The sequence below is a fragment of the Rana temporaria genome, chromosome 3 (assembly GCF_905171775.1).
Source record: "Rana temporaria chromosome 3, aRanTem1.1, whole genome shotgun sequence".
In the NCBI taxonomy this organism is placed as follows: Eukaryota; Metazoa; Chordata; class Amphibia; order Anura; family Ranidae; genus Rana; species Rana temporaria.
In genome coordinates this window covers 94,336,965-94,358,057 of record NC_053491.1, presented here as the reverse complement: position 1 = coordinate 94,358,057, position 21,093 = coordinate 94,336,965, and the positions used below count along the sequence as shown (strand labels likewise).

Here is a 21,093-nt window from a genome sequence, read left to right as displayed (position 1 = left end):
ATCACGGCTCCGGCCAGTCACAGCGCCGGAGCCGCGATACCTGGAAGTCACTACGGGAGAGATGGCGGTGACAGAGGAGGGGAACAAGGACCATAAGTACCATTACGAGTAATCTATAATGAGCTAGTATGCAATTATGCCTTTGTCTTGCAGGGTGTATTTTTTTTTTCAGAGGGTTTACTTCCTCTTTAACTCCACATAGGTCTTGGATTATGCCGCGTACACACCATCACTTTATGTGATGAAAAAAAACGACGTTTTAAATCATGAAATAAAACAACGTTTTTGAAACGTCATTTTCAAAAACAACGTTGCCTACACACCATCGTTTTTTCAAAATGCTCTAGCAAAGCACGGTTACGTTCAGCACTCTTTTGCATTGAAGCTCGCTTCATAACTTGCTTCTGAGCATGCGCGGGTTTAAAAACGTAGTTTTAAACGTCGTTTTACCCACACACTATCATTTTAATTGACACAAAAAACAACGTTTTGAAAAACGACACAAAAAATTGAAGCATGCTTCAATTTTTTTTTGTCGTTTTTCACAAGACATAAAACAATGTTTTCGCCCACACACGGTCATTTTAATTGACGTTTTTCAAAACGTCGTTTTTTTTCATCACATAAAGTGATGGTGTGTATGCGGCATAACACTCAGCTCCCTGCTCTATGCTGTGCATATGTGACATTAGACCCCTGTCTTCTGCCTTCTGTAGCTCAGAATTGCTGTGTAAAATGTATGCTTTAGGAGGCTGTGGAGAGGGGAGGGCTGCAGATAAACAGGTATAACCAATGTTGGGGGATTTGTTTCATCCCAGTGAGGTTAGTTACTTTGGTGGGTATATGTAACTTTTTAAATGTGGTGGCTGCATTTGTTTTCTTTAGTCTTTTTTCTTTTATTTTCAATCAGTAACACACTTCCAGCTATTACAAAAACATTCCAGGACTTATTACTTTTGTATCAAATATATAGTACTGATTTTTTTCAGATGAATCATATACCTTTTTTCTATTATTAGCAGTGCTTTATGTCTTGGGTGTGTGTGTGCATTTTGTAGTTAATATGACTTACTTACACACCAATGTCCTTTGGTTTATTGGGATGACAAATAAACTAAATAAGGCATATGACTAAATACGTGTGTTGTAAAATAACCAAAGATATGTGTTTTATTAACAAATGCCAGTTTGGGTTATATTTTCAGGAATGCTCTGGTTTACAGAATGAGTTTTTTTTTACTTTTCCATCATTCAGAAGCCTAAAATAGAAAATAGACTAAGCAAGAGTACAGCTAACCAAATTCTTTCCCACAGTGTCAGAGTTGCTCACTGTATTTGTACTGTATGAGAGCTGTACTGAAATGAATATGTAGGCGGCCATTGCTAACCACTCCATCTGCAGATGCCTCTGCCTGCTGTCTGTCTGCCATCAATACTTTCTGAGTCACTCACCTAAACAAGTATGTAGCTACTCAAGTCATAACTCCTCATCTGCAAACTTGTTACAATGACCCAAAGTACTGAAGTAGCAAAGCCAACCTTATTTCAAAAGGAGAGGTCCAACGCCAAGATTTACAGTATTCACCAAAAAATGTTTATGAGTCCTCTGCAATTTTGTTAACCAGAGATCCTGCAAGTCACAGCACTTCCCTTTTCAGACAGCTCAGTGATCAGGAAGACAGGCTGACAACTGTGCAGCTAATTAAGAGGTAGAGACTAAGGCTGGGTTCACACTACTACACTACTTTGATCCTACTTTGCTCTGCTACATTGGTCCTACACTGATCCTACATCGGTCCTACATTGATCCTACATTGGTCCTACATCCACCCTTCTTTCATGAACAGGATACTACTTTGATCCGACTTTGTGATAGTCTGACTTGTTCTTTGACCAATCAAAACAATCCCAGAGTGAGATAAATTCCTTTTACTGCTGCTGTAATCACAAGTCGGATGCTGGGTTCACACTTGTCCTACAACGGTCCTACATTGGGAGCTCATGTAGCATGACGTGTGAAAATCAATGTTTCCCTATGAGAGCTGTCTTAACTGGTCCGACACAAGTCGGTCCGACTTTGAAACTACTCCCTGTACTACTTTGGTCCTACTTTGATCCTACATCAGCCCATTGAATATCATTAAAGTAGGATCAAAGTAGGAGCCTTGTTCTAACCATCCGACTTTTGACATCCGACTTGTGATTACAGCAGCAGTAAAAGGAATTTATCTCACCCTGGGATTGTTTTGATTGGTCAAAGAACAAGTCAGACTATAACAAAGTCAGATCAAAGTAGTATCCTGTTCATGAAAGTAGGATGGATGTAGGACCAATGTAGGATCAATGTAGGACCAATGTAGGACCAATGTAGGATCAGTGTAGGACCAATGTAGCAGAGCAAAGTAGGATCAAAGTAGTGTAGTAGTGTGAACCCAGCCTTAGGCTGGGTTCACACTACTACACTACTTTCATCCTACTTTGCTCTGTGTTCAATGTTTCCCTATGAGAACGTCTTGTAGCGTCCTACACAAGTCGGTCCGACTTTGAAAATGCTCCCTGTACTACTTTTGGTCCTACATTGATCCTACTTCAGGCCCATTGAATATCATTGAAGTCGGACCAAAGTAGTATCCTGTTCATGAAAGTAGGATGGATGTAGGACCAATGTAGGATAAATGTAGGACCAATGTAGCAGAGCAAAGTAGGATGAAAGTAGTGTAGTAGTGTGAACCCAGCCTCAGGATGGGTTCACACTATACTACACCTTTGTTCTGTGGTCTTAGGCTGGGTTCACACTACTACACTACTTTCATCCTACTTTGCTCTGCTACATTGGTCCTACATCCATCCTACTTTCATGAACAGGACACTACTTTGGTCCGACTTCAATGATATTCAATGGGCCTGAAGTAGGATCAATGTAGGACCAAAAATAGTACAGGGAGCATTTTCAAAGTCGGACGGACTTGTGTAGGACGCTACAAGACGCTCTCATAGGGAAACATTGAACACAGAGCAAAGTAGGATGAAAGTAGTGTAGTAGTGTGAACCCAGCCTTACACTGATCCTACATTGGTCCTACATTTATCCTACATCCATCCAACTTTCATGAACAGGATACTACTTTGATCCGACTTTGCCCTGGACTTGAAGTCCGATTTTTAATGAGTGGGGATCCGACTTGGATCCTTGCCAATATCAGGCACCGTGTTTGATATGAATCTTGAGGGGGAAATCCACGCCAAATTTTAACAAAAAAACCAGCATGGGTTCCCCTCCAAGAGCACACCAGGCCCATGGGTCTGGTGCGGATTTAAAGGGAAACACCCTACACCGGAAAAACTGGCGTGGGGGTCCCCCCCAAAATCCATACCAGACCCGTATCTGAGCAGCAGCCTGGCCGGTCAGGAAAGGGGGTGGGGACGAGCGAGCGCCCCCCCCCTCCTTAACCGTGCCAGGCCGCATGCCCTCAACATGAGGTAGGTGCTCTGGGGCAGGGGGGCACGCTGCGGCGCCCCCCCACCCCAAAGCACCCTGCCCCCATGTTGATGAGGACAGGGCCTCTTCCCGACAACCCTGGCCGTTGGGGTCTGCGGGCGGGGGGCTTATCGGAATCTGGGAGACCCCTTTAACAAGGGGCCCCCAGATACCGGCCCCCCACCCTAGGTGAATGAGTATGGGGTACATTGTACCCCTACCCATTCACCGGGAGGAAAAGTGTCAAAAAAAATAAACACACTACACAGGCTTTTAAAATATTTTATTAGTCAGCTCCGGGGGTCTACTTCCGACTTCTCCGCTTTCCGGGGGTCTTCTTCTGACTTTGGGGGTCTTCTTCTGTCTTCTCCTGCTCTCCGCGCTCCCCGGTTCTTCTCCCGCTCTCCGGTGCCTTCTGCCGCTGCTTTCTTCTTCATAGCTCTTTTACTAGCAGCAGCGGCCAGCCCGGGCTTCCTCCGTCGTCTTCTTCCTCGTCGCCTTCTTCGTCCCTCTTCTTTTCTTCCGGTGTTGACTCGTCGCTCCCTCCCGCTGTAATGCCGGGTGCGCGGCGCGCACAGATTTATATAGGCCTCTTATGACGTCACAGTCCCAGCATGCTCCGGGTGGTGACGTCATAAGAGGCCTATATAAATCGGTGCGAACCGCGCACCCAGCATTACAGCGGGAGGAAGCGTCGAGTCAACACCGCAAGAAAAGAAGAGGGAAGAAGAAGGCGACGAGGAAGAAGGCGACAAGGAAGACCGGGCTGGCCGCTGCCACTAGTAAAAGAGCTACAAAGAAGATAGCAGCGGCGGCGCAGCCCAGCAAGAGGGCACCGGAGAGCAGGAGAAGAACCGGAGAGTGAAAGAAGAGAGTGGAGACGGAAGAAGACCCCCGAAGTCAGAAGAAGACCCCGGGAGAGCGGAGAAGTCGGAAGAAGACCCCCGGAGCTGACTAATGAAATATTTTAAAAACCTGTGTAGTGTGTTTATTTTTTTACACTTTTCCTCCCGGTGAATGGGTAGGGGTACAATGTACCCCATGCTCATTCACCTAGGGTGGGGGGGGGCGGTATCTGGGGGCCCCCTTGTTAAAAGGGGCTCCCAGATTCCGATAAGCCCCCCGCCCGCAGACCCCGACAACCAACGGCCAGGGTTGTCGGGAAGAGGCCCTGTCCTCATCAACAAGGGGGATAGCAGGAGGGAAGATTCGTATAACTTAGCATCATCCACTGGTGTATCCTTCAACAGGAGCTCGAGAGATCAAAGTTCATCACAATACATCAATACAGCCTAGAAAAACTTAAAACCAAAATGCAAAGTAATGTACTTACATTTGTGGGTGCTAAAAGGCTAGCACTAGCATAAACGGCCAAACAGCAGGGATACACGCCCTTCCCAGAGCTCTCGGCATGCGTTCCAACACACCAAAGATTGGAACCAGGCGTACCGGAAGTGACGTCAGCGCAGACGAGCGCTCAGCCTCAATGCATTTCGTGTTTCTACGTCATCAGGAAGCTCGCAAGATCGCAGGCAGAATCACAGCAATTTCCCAAAGATCCCAAAACACCAAATCTGAATGGAGCCTCAGCGTTGTCAGCCTGCAACAGGAAAATGCTGTTACTGGCAGGATCTTCAGAAACTTTGCAACAGAGCCACAAAATGATTTGTTTAAAAGGGTTGTAAACCTATGTGTTTATTATTACCTTAAAGTGGATGTAAACCCGAAATGTTTTATTATTTTTTTTTTATGTCACAATGTACAGTAAAAGATTTCCTATCATCTGTGCCCAGTCTTGCCACACAGAGTTAATCCAGCTCTGAGCAATCCTATTTTATTGTATAGTGAAATAAAACGGACTTACAGAGAAAAACCTTAGTCCGTTCCGCCCCCTTGCTGTGAGTGACAGGTTATTTACATATCTCATGCACTAGCCTGGAGACAGGCATTATTTTTTAATTCCCACCCCCACTCCTTTTCTGAAGTCATGTGGTTACTTTTCTGGATTTTGACTGAATGTTTGTGATCATAGCAGAATTCAGTGTAAGGAATACACAGGAGAAAATGCATGTTGACAAGGGGAGTGTAGAGGAGGGCGGGGAGTCTACTGACATCACGACTCCACCCACAGAGCTCCAGACAACAGATCCACCCACAGAATCTGCAGTTTTTCAGTTCTTATAACAGACAGAGGGGAGACATTTGACAGGTAAGGATACATGCAGGAGGCATCTATATCCTTATAGATCAGCACTATGGCAGTAGTTTAGAAAGGATGAGAGTGGGTTTACATCCACTTTAATGCATCCTATGCCCTGAATGCTGCTTAGTAGCATGCTACTTACTTGAGCCCCGAATTTCCGTGGGCGCGATCCTGCGTCGCTCTCTCCACAGGGTTTCGGCTCTTGATTGGAAAGATTGATAAAGAAAAAAAAAACTGAGAGCAAACGTTCAGATAACAGACACCACGTCCCATTATATTTGACAAAGAGACTGGGGGGAAGAAAGAGGTGACAAGCCTCGGGACTTTGAAGGTGTCAATAAAGGTAACAACCAGAGCATACTGATCAACCAAAAATAAAGTTAAATCGTTTTATTGAAAAATTGGGTAAAAACATAAGAGCAGAAACATATCCATAATCACGTGTTCCTTAAATGAAGCAATCACACAGACAAAGCCAGGTTTCCTCTACATGTTTCGCTCATGAAAGCTTCTTCAGGAGTTTGAATCAAGGCGTCTGTTATGATACAGGCAACAACGAAATACAGGAAATGAGTACTCCCATTTAAAAATTAAAATATCAATTGTAATGTTACAAATTGGCATACATTAAGGTAGGTATGCAGTTTAAGATTTTTTCAGAAGTTGCAAAGTATGTCCTCCAGGTTTATATGGAAGAACAAAACAGCTAGTCAAAAAAAACACACTTATGAAGCCGATGCTACAGGAGGGACTGGCATTTCCATATATATATATATATATATATATATATATATATATATATATATATATATATATATATATAGATAGATAGATAGATATTTCTCAGCGGCGCAGGTGGCAGTAGTAAGGGGATGGCTGAATCTGGATAAAACTAATCCTGCCACAGTGTTAGAGGCTGCAGTAGTGGGCTCGGTGGAAGCACTTCAAGCACTACCATATCGAGGGCCGAAATCTAAATATGAACTAACCCCTTTGATGAAAACAACAATCAAGACATGGAAAGTGGGGCTAGGAAAAGAGGGGCAATTAAAGGGGTTGTAAAGGTACAATTTTTTCCCCTAAATAGCTTCCTTTACCTTAGTGCAGTCCTCCTTCATTTACCTCATGCTTCCATTTTGCTTTTAAATGTCCTTATTTCTTCTGAGAAATCCTCACTTCCTGTTCTTCTGTCTGTAACTCCACACAGTAATGCAAGGCTTTCTCCCTGGTGTGGAGTGTCGTGCGCGCCCCCTCCCTTGGACTACAGGAGAGTCAGGACGCTCTCTACGTTGCAGATAGAGAAAGGAGCTGTGTGTTAGTTAGCGTCCTGACTCTCCAGTAGTCCAAGGGAGGGGGCGAGCACGACACTCCACACCAGGGAGAAAGCCTTGCATTACTGTGTGAAGTTACAGACAGAAGAACAGGAAGTGAGGATTTCTCAGAAGAAATAAGGACATTTAAAAGCAAAATGGAAGGATGAGGTATGTGAAGGAGGACTGCACTAAGGTAAAGGAAGCTATTTAGGGAAAAAAAAATTGTACATTTATGTAACAGGCGCCGTCGCGCCGCCTGTTCTCTATTGTAACAGGCGCTTTCAGTGCCCTAATGCCTTCCATGCGACATAGCCAGGCGCCGTGGTGCGTTCCAGCGTGGAACACGGAAGTGTGCCATGAATCGGCGCTTCTCGTTTGAATCAGTGCTAATGCACTGCATCTGGTACCTGCCTACAAAGGCATTCATGGTACATATGATTATTGTCAGCCGTTCCGGCCAGGCTACAATAGAGGCAACATTATGGCCAGCTAGCAACAGACCCTCACTGCGTACAGGCTGCTATCGCTCCCCATGCTGCAACACCGCTCCAGGCAACAACTATTACTTTAGTGCTAATGCACCTACTACAACACAGCATTGCTGGGAACAAAGTGAAAAAAGTAAATGCTGCGCTTCCCTAAAAGTATCTATAGTGGGCAGCCAACACAACAAAAGGATAATTGTAACAAACTGAATAAATAAAAGTGCAGCGCCGAAACACAAGAACTCTTATGACCAGAGTTCTAAAATATTAAAGTGTAGCAAAAACAAATTCAAACATATCACCGTGAATAAGTAATAAACAAACTCAATATAAGTGATATATATATATAAATGTCCATAAGGGTGAAAAAGATCCAAACAGGGGGGTTAATCTTGTTGAATCAATGTGGAAATTTTTCTTTTAAGGAAAAATTATCCCTCCAAAGCCAAATAATAGGATACCCTTACCGGATAGGGTGGACCCAAACTACACCATACGGTGGTGGGTCATACTTGCATAGGGGGCCGATGCCCAATCTGGTCATTGCTGTGGTAATGCTCCTCGTTCCCACTGGATTGGTGGTCTCCTCGGCAGGATGTTGTATAAATCAACTTTCAGGTGACTCCTTCCGCTCCAATTCAGGATATGGAAAATGGGTGAAGCAAAACCAGCTAATAATAGACTCAGTGAGCTCCAAACATGGGGGAAAACAGAAAAAAACAAGGAAAACGACTCCTCATAGCGTAAAAAAAGTTTAATGTAATTCTTAAAATCCAAAAAAGGGCAGACATTAAACCCAAAAAATGTCAAAATAAAAATTAAAAATAATCATCACAACAACTACATCATGCATGCCCCCATTGAAGTATTCTTAGACGAAACCGGTCGGGCACATACCCTGGTCCACACCACTTCCACACTGCGCAAACTGTGTATTGATGACCTTTACCTATTTTTTTGATGTGGTTGTTGTGATGATTATTTTTAATTTTTATTTTTTGGGTTTAATGTCTGCCCTTGTGGATTTTAAGAATTACATTTTTTAACTTTTTTACGCTATGAGGAGTCGTTTTCCTTGTTTTTTTCTGTTTTCCCCCATGTTTGGAGCCCACTGAGTCTATTATTAGCTGGTTTTGCTTCACCCATTTTCCATATCCTGAATTGGAGCGGAAGGAGTCACCTGAAAGTTGATTTATACAACATCCTGCCGAGGAGACCACCAATCAAGTGGGAACGAGGAGCATTACCACAGCAATGACCAGATTGGGCAATCGGCCCTCTATGCAAGTATGACCCACCACCGTATGGTGTAGTTTGGGTCCACCCTATCCGATAAGGGTATCCTATTATTTTGCTTTGGAGGGATCATTTTTCCTTGAAAGAAAAATTTCTACAAGATTAACCCCCCTGTTTGGATCTTTTTCACCCTTATGGACATTTATATATATATATATATATGTCACTTATATTGAGTTTGTTTATTACTTATTCACGGTGATACGTTTGAATTTGTTTTTGCTACACTTTAATATTGCTGGGGACAACCTTGAGGCCTTTGCTGAACACCCTACACCACGGAATCCCTATCTCCTGCATTGAAGCCTACAGACGGATAAGTAGCTATTGTATCACTTGTAGTCCTATAAGAAGATCTGTTGCTAGTTCCATCTAATACATTTGTTGTTACTTAGTACGTCTTGTGGATATCAACATACTAAGTGGGATGTACTGCTGTGCTAAGGACTGTTTGCTAAGGAGTACCTTAAAGGGTCAGCTACCCTCAAATTACCTGTGCCATATTGCCTCTCAAATGCAACTATTATTACCTGAGCTACAATTGCCACTCTTATGCAATTATTAGTTGTCGCTACAACTCCTATTTACTACGTGTACTCTCAAAGTATCTGAATTATAATTACGCAACAACTCCTATTTACTACGTGTACTCTCAAAGTATCTGAATTACAGTTGCCTCTCATGTGTAATTAATAGTTGTCTCAACAACGCCTATTTACTACGTGCTTGACAAAAGTACTACCTGTTTATGGGCTTATGCCCTAAGTTGCGGGAAATGTTCACTTAAACTTTCCTATGCTAGGGGTTGATGCATTTCATACCTTCTCCCTTAGTGGCCTAATGCACGACAGTATGTAATACTAATAATGACTTGCATACAGTTGTGCATTCGTATCTTTTAGTGCATACTATAATTTTAAACGCTAAGCTCTGGTCGCATGTTGTAATGCGTCCAAGCTCAGTAGCTCAACGCCTTTCTTTATGTGAGAGAGAGATGATGTAGAGAACCCCCAAACTCCTGTGTGTGGGGAGCGACGCCTGGGGCCTAATACTGATTTCTCACATATAGAATAGCATTGAAATCCTTGCTACCGCAGTTGTGGTTCACTCCCGTTCACCAGAGCCGTTACAGAATAATAGAAGCCTAAAAATGAACCCAGCGGAGCTTGCGAACCATGTTGTCACCCTTACCCAAAGAGTAGACGCAACTCACGGCGGAAAATGCTATTAGGAGTCTCAAACAAGGTACAGGACCTGTTGAGGACTTCATAGCAGCCATGTCACTTGCCACCATGTCACTTGCCACCTGCAGCCATGTCACTTGCCACCTGCCGCCATGTCACCTGCCGCCATGTCACCTGCCACCATGTCACTTGCCACCATGTCACTTGCCACCACAGCCTGTCACCCACAGCCTGCCACCTGCAGCCATGTCACTTGCCACCCATGTTCCCCTGTATAACCTTCCCCTCAGTAACTTCACTTGTCACCTTCATCAGTGTCCATCTGTGTGACTTATTTCTTTACCTTTCACACCCTCTGGTGTATGGTCTCTCAGTGAGTCGGGCCATGGGTGGGAGGAGTCGGGAACTTGGTCAGCAGCGGTTGATCCGATCCAGCAGGTACACAGAACAGACACCAGACGACCATGTCCCTGCTGCTGTCACACCCTCTCCATGCCGCCGAGAGATCACAGTCACACTAGTCCCTGCTTGTGCCGAAGGAGGCGGTGCCGATGTGGGCAGTGGAGAGGACTGTGCACAGCATGTCTGGATAGGGACAGGAGACTGAGGAGAGGCGTTGCAGGGAGGGAGGCGGGACAGTTCTGGATGGAGGGCAGAGGTAACAAACAGGTGATTGGCTGCTAGGATGAAGGACAGTCCTAGCAGCCAATCGCCTGTTTGATAACCTTGGGCAGCTCCGCCCTCCACCCAAAATTGTTCCGCCTCCCGCTGTCGGCTCTGTGAGGATTACAGAGCGATGGCAGGAGGAAGAAAAGTCTCATGCCGCCTGCTCGCACTCGCGGCCCGGCTGCAGAAGGGCTGCGGCCCGGTAGTGGGCCGCGGACCAGGGGTTGGGGAACACTGGTCTAGAAGACATAAATATTTGCTCAGTTGAACTTTTGCAACATCCGAAATACGTCAGATGACTACTTGCAAGACTCAGAGCCATTTCCTCTACGCCAACCTCCAGAAATTATGTCTTTGAAAAGACTATTATTCTTTTTCTTGCCCTTTGTTATTTTTTCCAAAGGGGTGATAGAAACTTATTTTTGGGGGTTCGCAAAAAAAAATTCAAAATTGAAAACCCCTTGCCTTGATGGGCCTCCACTTGAGATCCCCAGAGGGTATCTCTTAAGAGGGGGGTACTTTAACAGGCACCGTCTGTTCTGTATTGTAACAGGCGCTTTCAGCGCCGTAACGTGTTCCATGCTGGAGCGCATACGGCGCTCGCGCGATGACGTCGCGGAAGTGCACCGCGAATCGGCGCTTCTCGTTTGAAACAGTGCTAATGCACTGCATCTGGTACCTGCCTATAAAGGCATTCATTTAACTTAAGAACTTTGTTCTATGATTCTGTAACGGAGAGAGAGATGATGTAGAGAACCCCCAAATCCTTGTTTGTGTGGAGTGATGCCTGGGGCCTAATACTGAATTCTCACATAAGAAGTGCATTGAAATCCTTGCTAGCCGCAGTTGTGGTTCACTCCGTTCACCAGAGCCGTTACACTTCACAACCTCTTTAAGTACTAGGTTTTTCCCAAATACTCCATTATGGAGGAACCCAAAGCTTTCACATCTGGACTCCGTGCTGGAGCCTGGGGCATGGACCAAATTTGGAATTAATAAGTTATCGCAGGTAATAAAGGAAGATAGAATTGCCTCATTCGTAGAAATAAAACAAGACAAGAATATACCAGAGAGTTATAAATTTCGATACAGACAGCTGGCACATGCCCTATCGGCCCAGTTTCCTGATGGCATACCTCAAATAATAGAATCAGACTTAGAACAAACGATCAGGAAGAAATGCGAAAAGAAGACGATTTCAGTTCTCTATACACACCTATTAAAGATAGTACCATCAGATATGAGTAAACTTAGGGAATGCTGGGAAATAGATGGTTCAGAACTGGTAGAGGAGAACTGGGAAGAGATCTGGAGAAATTCATAGCAGATACTGATATCACTTTGTGATAGGCTGATACAGTTCAAGATAACACATAGAAGTTATTATACACCGTATAAATTACATAAGATATTTCCGTCCAGCCCCGAGGATTGTTGGAGATGTGTAGGCACTCCGGGGAAATTTATACATATATTTTGGACTTGTCCAAAGATAGCGATATTTTGGAAGGAGGTACTGAGAGTAATTGCAACAACAACAACAGTCTCAGTAGATAAGCTATATATGTATATTAGGATTGATAGGAAAAGACATTGTTTCAACAGTAAAAAGAACACAGGTACGTTTATTGCTTTTCTAGCACCATCCTTTTAGAATCACACTGTACTACATTCAGAAGAGAACTATAAGTAATGTTTTCACACATACTAACAGAGATTCCTCTGATGAAGTCACGTGATGTGACGACACGTGTCAGGAACAGCACACGTGACCGGAAGTGATGTGAGTCCGTCCACCCGTCCGTCTGGTTTTATTTTATGCATGTAAGAGCTTATATATTTTTATTAATTTTTTTTTATCTTTGCATACTTCATGATAGGATTTTCCTTTTGTTCTTGGTTTGCTTGGTAACCACCTGATTCGTCTGTGAGCCTCCATTTTCTTGAAGACTATCCACAGCCAGTGCCAGTACTAGGAATACTCACACAGAAGATACCATCTGCTCGGGAGGCTGGGGTATAGCCATTGAAAGCTGATATATTCACCTTTTAGGGTAAGCGCTCTATGAGCCCATCTACCAGGAAGATCTGCAATTGGAATTACTTCTTTATGGATTGAAGCACTTATATTATGGACTGAAGCATGTGAATAGTTTTTCACTCATTGCACTGTTATTTGGACTGTTGCTTTTATATAACAGCAGTTATTGCTTTGGCTTGTTTATTTGCACTGTCACATACCGTAGTGCTGTTGCTCTTTTGATTTTTTTGAGTTTTTTAGATGCAGCTCTAGTTTGCACATGCACGTTATTGTTGTTTAATATACATTTATAGCTTTGTTTAGTTTTGTGGTTACAGTTTCAGACCTCACTTGCACTTTATTTTCGTGTGGGACACATTTAAAAGGTACGCACACTGTTCAGCAGTGAATACGTTCTATTTTATTCTATATACATTAGGTGTGCTGGAGATTGCGCTCATCCATTTATTTTCATACAAACATGTTATTACGACAGGAAAAAACTCTATAACACCTAAAGATTTAAATAGATTTCATAGAATGAACACCAAACTCCGCACACATCTTTCTGTAACAAGTTGGGACTATCTATCTCCCGATAATGAGCACATTAAACTGTGCAGAGCAATGCGATACAACAAAGGAGCCTATCACAACAGCTGTCTGCTCTCTCACGCATCCTGACTAAGTCCCTGTGTGGGATCAGAGCTGGGCCCATGTCCAAGGACAAGCGACCCCTCTTTTATTGTGACAGTAGAGACTGCGAGACAAACCCTTTCCCGACATTCATGACTAGCACCACAGTATTAACCATTTTAAAGTACGTTCCCAAAGAAGATTTAATCCTTAGCAAGCAGCGACCTATTGCGCAATCCAAGCGACTGGTTCACTGATGTGCCAAATACAAAGCCACTGCTGTGCACAGCTCTGCCAAACACCCTGACGTGAAATGCATACAACATTCCCTTTACTCATCATGGAAGGATCGCCAACGCATGCCTATACGGCACAACATAAACTCACTAATGACGGAAAAAGTAAAATTGTCCTACCCTTGTATGGATGGATGGACTCTACCCTGGGAAGACATTCTGTATGTTTTATTGCATTCAAATAGACAACGGGCCAGATTCACATAGAGATACGACAGTTTATCTCCTGATACACCGTCGTATCTGAGTTGTGCCGGTCGTATCTATGCGACTGATTCATAGAATCAGGTTACGCATAGATATCCCTAAGATCCGACAGGTGTAACTGTGTTACACCGTTGGATCTTAGGCTGCAATTCCAGGCCGGCCGCTAGGTGGCGCTTCCCTATCTTTTACGCAACGATTATGCTAATGAGCAGTTACGCCGATTCCGAAATGAACGACCGCCCGGCACTTTTTTTTTACGTCGTTTGCGTTCGGCTTTTTCCGGCGTATAGTTACCCCTGCTTCTATGAGGCGCAGCCAATGTTAAGTATGGCCGTCGTTCCCGCGTCAAATTTCTTTTTTTTACGTCGTTTGCGTACGTTGATTCACAAAAGCGCTGGATGCAAGTCTAAAGATCTAAAGATCCGCTAACCTATGTGAATCTGGCCCAATATGTTTAACGTTTTCTCTCCTATAATGATTCCAAATGTTTTATTCTCTACAATTAGATTCCCCAGTACTGACATTCAATTCAAACCATATAGCTCACCCAAATGGCCATAAAGAAGCATTAAATCTCCCCCTTTTGTTCAATGGGTGGATGTGAACTGGTTAACGGAAGACCAAGCTTAGTCTTAGCCTGAACTCTAGATATGGAAATGGAAATTGAATGAGGGAGGGCCATGGAAAGAGAAAGAAAGAGAGGAAGGAAGAGAAAGGGGAAGACTAGGAACACAAAAAGGAGCATTATTACCAAGACAAGAGACAATCACTGGAACTAAATCATAGCTGGACAAACTTACAGATACATTTTAAAGTGACGAGAACTCACATGAGCTGGACATGTAGCTGGTCATCTGCCTCGCTGTACCCGACAATGGGGACAATATTACTCCTGTTCCACTCTCTCCATGTACTAAAATAATACAGGAATTCAATGTTTTTTTTTCTTTTCTATGGGTGCTGACTCTTCAAATGTAGGCTGCAGTGTTATCCGACAGTCACACCCTCATGTCATTTAACTTCCACAATTCATGTTCACTCCCTCATTTTAATCCATCATGAGCAGTGACAATTCCTGGCTGTCACCCAAAAGAGTCAGCATTGTCATTCAACATCTTTTCAGCGCTGTCTGAGCACGATCCTACAACATCCACAACTGATTGTCATTAAATCACAAAGATTTCATTTCTCACTGTCACACTTATTATTTCACTGCAACATATTACCCCTCCGGCTTGTACTAGTCTCTGGATCAGACTCATCCTCCCAATACACAGGAAAGCAAATCATTGGGAGTCATTCATGGCTGGGTCTAACCTCTGAAACTGATCAACACATACAATGTGCTGTATACCATTCTGTGAAAGTAAGGGTCCTTTCACACCGGCGGAACCCATGATGATCCGCCCCGTGAACATTCGCTTGCTTAGCAGGGATCGCTCCGCTGATCCGGCAGATGACAGGGCGGTCCCCGCACAGTGTACAGGGACCGCCCTGTCAGATCGCCGCTCTCCCTTATGGGGGGATCGGATGAACACTGACCATCTGTTAGGGCTGGGGAAAAAAATTTATAGGTCGGCGCTCCGCGGACTAGACTGAAGCCGCAGCCTTGCCTAAAAATCCTGCCAGCAGCTCGCCGTGATCCTGGGAAAATGCTACGAGGCCGCTCCCTAGACTAGGGACTAGGCCGAAGCCAGGGCCTCGCCCAAAAAATCATGCCCGCACCTCGCCTCGAGGCCTTTTCCCAGGATCGTGGCGAGCTGCGAGCAGAGTTTTTTAGGCGAGGCCGTGGCTTCAGCCTAGTCCACGGCCTTTTTCCAGGATCGCGGCGGACTAGGCTGAAGCCGTGGCGTCGCCTAAAAACGTAGGACCTGCGCGGTGTCCATGAAAAAAAAAACTTGATTCGTATCGTAAATCGAGTTTTTATTTTAAATCGATTATTATTTTTTTGCCTAATATCGTCCAGCTCTACCGTCTGTCCATGTTCACCCGATCCCCTCTGCAGACGGATGGAAAAATAAGATTTTCCTCCGTCTGCAGAATCGGACCATAGCAGGGACCGATGAGATCGGGTGTCAGTGGATGTCCATCCGATGACACCCGCTATCCCATAAGGATACATGCATGTCCCTTTTTCATCCGTACACGGATGGATGAAAAGGCGGACATACGGTCCGCATGTCTGAAAGGGGGCTAAGAGGCAATGTGTGTTCGCTGAAGTCCTCACCTTGGAGCACAAGGTGCACGCACGCCCACTGGATCGCCCGCAATGTTTACCGAGCACCCGCGATTGCCTGCGATCACGGCAGGAGTGTGGATCTGTGTGTATAAACACACAGATCCACCTCCTGTCAGAGGTGAGGAGACTGATATGTGTTCCCAGTACAGAGGAACACAGATCGGTCTCCTCCCCTTGTGAGTCCCCCTCCCCCTACAGTTAGAATCACTCAATAAGGAACATATTAACCCCTTCAGCAACCCCTAGTGTTAACCCCTTCACTTCCAGTCACATTTACACAGTAATCAGTGCAGTTTTTTAGAACTAATCGCGTTCAATATGTCCACCGCAATGTCACGGTCACAATAAAAATCGCGGATTGCCGCCATTACTAGAAAAAAAAAATGCCATAAATCTATCCCCTATTTTGTAGACGCTATAACTTTTGCGCAAACCAATCAATATACGCTTGTTGCGATTTTTTTTTACCAAAAATATGTAGAAGAATACATATCGGTCTAAACTAAGGAAAAACATTTTTTTTTTTTAAATTGTGACATTTATTATTTAATAGTAAATAAGTAAGTAAGTAATAAGTAATAATAAGTAAAAAATATTAAGGCCGAAACAACTAATCGATTAATCGACAACTAATCGATTATGAAATGAATCGATTACAATTTTCATAATTGATTAATCGGTAGGTAACATAATGGGGTTAAAAAACTAAAATTAGCCTTTTATAGTACAAAAAAGCAAATCGCTACTGTAAATATTACTTTCACTGTCCCACAATAAAACAATGAACTTGTTACAGTAGCGATTATTTGCTCTTTTTGTACTTATTTTAGTTTTTTTTTAACCCCATTATGTTACTAAACATCTCAGGGTTTAGTAACATAATGCCGGGGTCACGGAAACACACTACAGTTCATTTACATTTTTTCCTATGGGACACGTTCACATCCATGATTTTTTTTTTTTTCAGCTGCTGCGTATTTGGAAAGGGCAAGGACTTTTTAACGCAAAACGCTGCTATTTTTTTTGTTCAATATACTTCAATGGAGAAGCTGCAGAAAAGCATGTAATGTGTTTTTGCGGCAATTTGTGTTTTGCAATCTGCCCAACAACAAATTGGCCCAAAATTAAAAATGCTACTTTTTTTATTTTTTTAAGGCTATTATCTGATTAATCGAAATATCTTAATCTTTTGATTATAGCACAAAAAATAAAAACCGCAGAGATGATAAAATACCACCAAAAGAAAGCTCTATTTGTGGGGGGGGGGAAGGAAAATGAGGGACATTGCTCCAAATCAGGGATAGTCCCTCAAAATTAGGGACAGTTGGAAGCTATGTACAATGGGGTTTATTTACTAAAGCTGGAAAGTGCAAAACCAGGCTCACTTCTGCATAGAAACCAATGAGTTTCTAACCCCAGCTTCTTCAGTTAAGCTTTGTTAAAAAAAAAAAAAAAAACTGGAAGCTCATTGGTTTCTATGCAGAAGTGAGCCTGATTTTGCACTTTTCAGCTTTAGTAAATAAACCCCATTGTGTACTTAAAAGTGGGTTATGCCTGTAATTTACTACAGGGGTCTCCAAACGTTCTAAATAACATGTACTGTCCTTTAGGGTTTAGGCTCTGTTTGCACTATTGCAACCCCAAAGTCACGCGATTTACAATGCGACTTTGCAATGCGATTTTTGATCCGATGTCACGCAACCGGTGAAAACCATGTGAGAACACATCGCACCGATGTCGGAACAAAGTGGTGCAAGAACCTTTTTTGGAGTCACTGCGACTTGAGTCGCACCAATTAGAACGGAGACTATTGAAACACATGGGTTTTGACTTGTCATGTGACTTCACATGTGTCAAGCCGCATAACTTGCAGTAGTGGAAACAGAGCCTTAGGAGGGTCCGATTTTTAGCCAGTGGGAGTAGAAAATGCCTCAGTGTCAGCGAGCGTAGGCATTGGGGTTGATTTACTAAAACTGGAGAGTTGATTTACTAAAACTGGAGAGTTGATTTACTAAAACTGCCTAGAAATCAGTTTCCAGGTTTTTTTTTTTTTATCAAAGTGTAACTAAACAAGCTGAAATTTAGAAGCTGATTGACTATCATGCACAGCTGCACCAGATTTTGCACTGTCCAGTTTAGTAAATCAACCCCATTGTCTCAAGTTTGGTGGTCAGTGGAAGTAAAAAGAATTACATAAAGCCAGTGGTCACTAAGAAGAGGAATATTGTTCCATCATCGGTATTAGTAGAAGAAATAGTGTCCCATCATTGGTGTTAGTAGAAGGAATAGTGTCCCATCATTCGTGTTAGTAGAAGGAATAGTGTCCCATCATTGGTGTTAGTAGAAGGAATAGTGGTCCATCATTGGTGTTAGTAGAAGAATAGTGTCCCATCATTGGTTTTAGTAGAAGGAATAGTGTCCCGTCATTGGTTTTAGTAGAAGGAATAGTGTCCCATCATTGATGATAGTAGAAGGTATAGTGTCCCATCATTGGTATTAGTAGACGGAATCCTGTCCCATCATTAGTGTTAGTAGACGGAATCCTGTCCCATCATTAGTGTTAGTAGACGGAATCCTGTCCCATCATTAGTGTTAGTAGAAGGTATAGTGTCCCATCATTGGTGTTAGTACAAGGTATAGTGTCCCGTCATTGGTGAAGTGGAAGGTATAGTGTGCCATCATTGGTGAAGTGGAAGGAATAGTGTTCCATCATTGGTGAGGTGGAAGGAATAGTGCCCCATCGTTGGTGTTATGGGAGCCATAGTATACGATTGTTGATATCAGAGGAAGATATATTCCCCTAAGGGCCGGATAATGGCAAGCAAAAGACCACAGTTTGGAGACCACTGATTTAGTAGTCTCAACTATGTACATGAGGAACTAGAGTAGTAATTCCTGCTGTAGCAAATTGGATCATGCTCTGCTGGGGTTTTTTGCCTTCCTCTGGATCAACTGTGGGAATGGAGTTGGGTGTATAGGATTTTACTGTGTTTTTTATTTTTGTTTTTTTATTTTTTGTGGTTGAACTGGATGGACTTGTGTCTTTTTTCAACCTGACTAACTATGTAACTATGTAACTATGTGGTCTAGTTATCATCTACGAAGTCTTACCTGGAACCATACCATGAGGAACTGGAATAATTATTTTATGTGATCTATCATTTAGTAGTCTCGCCTTTGTTTACCAGGAACTGGTGTAATTCCTCTAGGTAGTCTATTTATTATCTACTAGTCTCACCTTAGTACGGGAGGAACTGATGTCATTCCTATGTGTAATCTAGTTACCACCTATAATTCACCTTAGTGCATGAGGAATGGAGTAATTCCTATTTATAACCTAATAATTAATTACCATGTAGTAGTCTCACTTTTGTGCACAAGTAACTAGACGTATTTAAATATTGAATCTAGTTATTATGTAGTAATCACACTAGTGCGCGAGGAACTTGAGTAATTCCCATATATAATCTAGCTCTTATGTAGTATTCATCTTAGTGCATGAGGAAATTGTAGTCATTTCTATGTGTAATCTAGTTATTATTAAACGGCCTCACTTTAGTAAATTGGAAAAATAAGTAATTTCTTTATGTAATGCAGTTATCATTTAGTAGTGTTTTTTATACTGTGTTCAACTTCCTGGCCATTTAAGCCTGGTACACACTAATAGTTTTTTTTCGGGTTGAACGAAAAAAAAAAAAAAAACAAAGAGCTCGGATTGGAGCCACTGTACTAAGCGTTCCATGTTAGTACAGCGATCTCCCCCACTGAGCTGTTGTCATCTGACAGGGGGACAGAACCCCCGCCAGAACACTCCTTTCAGGGCTTTCAGCCATTGGCAGATTGGTAGATCTTGGAACAAACATTTGTATAAAAATTCTCAGTACGTTTGATGACTTGACAAATGTCGCTCAAGAGCACTTCAAAATTAAATTTGCTTTCAATATTCGATTTTGGAATGAATGTACAGTGCATCTGGAAACTATTCACAGCGCTTCACTTTTTCCACATTTTGTTTCGTTACCGCCTTATTCCAAAACAGATTAAATTCATTATTTTCCTCAAAATTCTACAAACAATACCCCATAATGACAATGTGAAAGAAATTTGAAATCTTTGCAAATTTATAAAAAATTTAAAAACGAAAAAAATCCCATGTACATAAGTATTCACAACCTTTGCTCAATACTTTGGTGAAGCACCTTTGTCACCAATTTTAGCCTCAAGACTTTTTGAGTATGATGCTACAAGCTTGGCACACCTATTTTTGGGCAGTTTCTCCCATTCTTTGCAGAACCGCTCCATCAGGTTGGATGGAGAGCGACGGTGCACAGCCATTTTCAGATCTCTCCAGAGATGTTCAATCGGGTTCAAGTCTGGGCTCTGGCTGTACCACTCAAGGACATTCATAGAATTGTCCCGTAACCACTCCTTTGTTATCTTGGCTGTGTACTTAGGGTTGTTGTCCTGCAAGCTGGACCTTTGCCCCAGTCTGAGGTCCAGAGCGCTCTGGAGCAGGTTTTCATCAAGGATTTCTCTGTACATTGCTGCATTCAACTTTCCCTCGATCCTGACCAGTCTCCCAGTTTCTGCCACTGAAAAACATCCTCACAGCATGATTCTGCCACCACCATGCTTCACTGTAGGGATGGTATTGGCCAGGTGATGAGCGGTGCCTGGTTTCATCCAAACATGGCGTTTGCCATTCAGGCCAAAGAGTTCAATCTTTGTTTCATCAGACCAGATCATTTTGTTTCTGAAAGTCCTTCAAGTGCCTTTTGGCAAACTCCAGGCAGGCTATCATGTGCCTTTTACTGGGGAGTGTCTTCGGTCTGGACACTCCACCATACAGCTCTGATTGGTGGAGTGCTGCAGAGATGGTTGTTCTTCTGTCAGGTTCTCCTCTCTCCACAGAGAAATGCTGGATCTCTGTCAGAGTGACCATAGGGTTCTTGGTCACCTCCCTGACTAAGGCCCTTCTCCCCCGATCGCTCAGTTTAGCCAGGAGGCCCGCTCTAGGAAATGTCCTGGTGGTTCCAAACTACTTCCATTTACAGGAGATGGAGACCCTGTG

The 21,093-nt window shown here is 43.2% G+C and overlaps 1 protein-coding gene across 2 annotated transcripts in view; it reads right to left on the bottom strand.

Moving 5' to 3' along the window:
* The window catches only part of PEAK1 (pseudopodium enriched atypical kinase 1), a 131,926-nt gene that overhangs the window by 102,194 nt on the left and 8,639 nt on the right, over positions 1 to 21,093 (bottom strand). The window contains exon 2 of one of the 2 annotated variants that reach the window (XM_040342996.1): positions 4,811 to 5,077. The exons of the other annotated variant lie outside the window; for it this stretch is intronic. The gene's annotated coding sequence lies outside the window, so the exon portion shown is untranslated. The remainder of the gene's footprint in view (positions 1 to 4,810; positions 5,078 to 21,093) is intronic. 2 annotated transcript variants of the gene reach the window in all.